Genomic DNA, 2,830 nt, shown 5'->3' on the forward strand with positions numbered 1-2,830 from the left:
GCTTGTAGTAGCCCTTGTTTGCTGATGCCATCTCAGCTTTGTTAGCGGTCACAAGTTCTCCCTTGCCGCCAAACAATCCCATGGAGCCATGCTCCTTTTGAATTTGGTTACAGACATCATCAAGGCTAGGGAGCTTGTCCGACCGTAGAATATGCTTGATAAGGTCATTGTAGGAGGGGTTCAAGGTCAAGAGAAGGCCGAACACCTTATCTTGTTCACGCCTCTCATTCAGAATGGCCGGATCTATAGTCGCCGGCCGGAGCATCTCTAGTTCAGCCCAAAGGGACCTAAACTTCCCAAAGTGCTTGGTGAACTCCATGTCTTCTTGGTTGAGGTTGTTGATGGCCCTCTTAATCTCAAAAATTCGGTTTACATTTGTAACATTCCCAAAAACATTCTTGAGAGTGTCCCACAAGTCTTTTGCTGTCTCGCAATAAGAGTAAGCTTCAAGTATAGGTGCATCTAGGGAGTTTTGAATGATAGCTAGGACTCCCTGATCTTCTTGAAACCACTTGTTCTTCTCATCGACAAGATCCTTGCCGTCTTTGGTGGTCTCGCCACTAGGAGCTTCGCTTGTCTCAACATGGGACCAAAGTCCTCGGCCGCATAGGGCTGTCTTTGTGGTTCTAGCCCACAGTAAGTAATTCTCTCCCTTGAGAGTAACTGGAACAATGAGAGTTTTGGTAGTTTCCATGGAAAAGGATGAAGAGACCGTTGGTTAAAGCTATTGTCCAACGGTTAAAGAAAGAAGATTCAAGAACAAGAAATTTCAAGAACAAGAAAGAGAATGCGGAAGGGAGTGGTGGAGATTTGAGGCAAGAACAGAATCAAATCTGCTCTGATACCATGTAAGTTTGAGAGTAGAGTAATCAAGAGATTATGGAAGAGAGTATGAAAGAGAGTGAAATCGTGTAAAGAGTGAGGAGAGTGAACGATTGAGAGAGAGAGTGTTGGAGAAAGAGAATAAACTCTTTTCTTGCTTCTATTAGTATGATACTTACAAACTATTTAAAGACATATACAAATAGGATATTCTCTTAGGATCCTATGCACACTAATATGAGGAGAAAGCGACATCTCCTTATTCTAACATGTGATCTCCTCTTCTCTCTTGCAACTTGCTCCAACGGCTACAAAGGAAGGATCGAGATGAATGGCGACCGTTGGAGGATCTCTTTGGTGGATTGGGCTCATGAAGACTTCTATTTGAGGATGGCCCGTTGGTTGGTCGTACGGACGTCCGTACGGTCGTACGGACAAGTGTGTGTGCCGGTTCATAGAAAACATTGCTTAGAAGCTGTAAACAGCTATGTTAGTGTTTCTGGGGTTAAAATGTGTCTTAATCCAATGCAAATGACTAATTATAAGAGATTCAGATTGATGTGGAGAGTTTAAAAGCCACTTATACCCATTTTGTCCCAAAACAGGCTAAAACCAAGAAAACATTGCCCAGAAGCTGTAAACAGCTTTGTTAGTGTTTCTAGGGTTAAAATGTGTCTTAATCCAATGCAACTGACTAATTATAAGAGTTTGAGATGGATGTGGAGAATTTAAAAGCCTCTTATACACATTTTGTTCCAAAACAGGCTAAAACCAAGAAAACATTGCTTAGAAGCACTAAACAGCTTTGTTAGTGTTTCTGGGGTTAAAATGTGTCTTAATCCAATACAACTAACTAATTATAAGAGTTTGAGATAGATGTGGATAGTTTAAACGCCACTTATAAACATTTTGTCCCAAAAGAGGCTAAAACCAAGAAAACATTGCTTAGAAGCTGTAAACAGCTATGTTAGTATTTCTGGGGTTAAAATGTGTCTTAATCAAATGCAAATGACTAATTATAAGAGTTTGAGATTGATGTGGAGAGTTTACAAGCCACTTTTACCCATTTTGTCCCAAAACAGGCTAAAACCAAGAAAACATTGCCTAGAAGCACTAAACAGCTTTGTTAGTGCTTCTGGGGTTAAAATGTGTGTTTATCCAAAGCAACTGACTAATTATATGAGTTTGAGATGGATGTGGAGAGTTTCAAAGCCACTTATACCCATTTTGTCCCAAAGCAGGTTAAAACCAAGAAAACATTGCTTAGAAGCACTAAACAGCTTTGTTAGTGTTTCTGGGGTTAAAATGTGTCTTAATCCAATGCAACTTACTAATTATAAGAGTTTGAGATAGATGTGGAGAGTTTAAAAGCCACTTATACCCATTTTGTCCCAAAACAGGCTAAAACCAAGAAAACATTGCTTAGAAGCTCTAAACAGCTTTGTTAGTGTTTCTCGGGTTAAAATGTGTCTTAATCCAAAGCAACTGACTAAATATATCAATTTGAGATGGATGTGGAGAGTTTAAAAGCCACTTATACCCATTTTGTCCCAAAATAGGTTAAAACCAAGAAAACATTGCTTAGAAGCACTAAACAGCTTTGTTAGTGTTTCTGGGGTTAAAATGTGTCTTAATCCAATGCAACTAACTAATTATAAGAGTTTGAGATAGATGTGGATAGTTTAAAAGCCACTTATACACATTTTGTCCCAAAACAGGCTAAAACCAAGAAAACATTGCTTAGAAGCTGTAAACAGCTATGTTAGTTTTTCTGGGGTTAAAATGTGTCTTAATCCAATGCAAATGACTAATTATAAGAGTTTGATATTGATGTGGAGAGTTTAAAACCCACTTATACCCATTTTGTCCCAAAACTGGCTAAAACCAAGAAAACATTGCCTAGAAGCTATAAACAGCTTTGTTAGGGTTTCTGGGGTTAAAATGTGTCTTAATCCAATGCAGCTGACTAGTTATAAGAGTTTGAGATGGATGTGGAGAGTTTAAAAGC

The sequence above is a fragment of the Camelina sativa genome, chromosome 5 (genome assembly GCF_030686135.1).
Source record: "Camelina sativa cultivar CO46 ecotype springtype chromosome 5, ASM3068613v1".
In the NCBI taxonomy this organism is placed as follows: domain Eukaryota; kingdom Viridiplantae; phylum Streptophyta; class Magnoliopsida; order Brassicales; family Brassicaceae; genus Camelina; species Camelina sativa.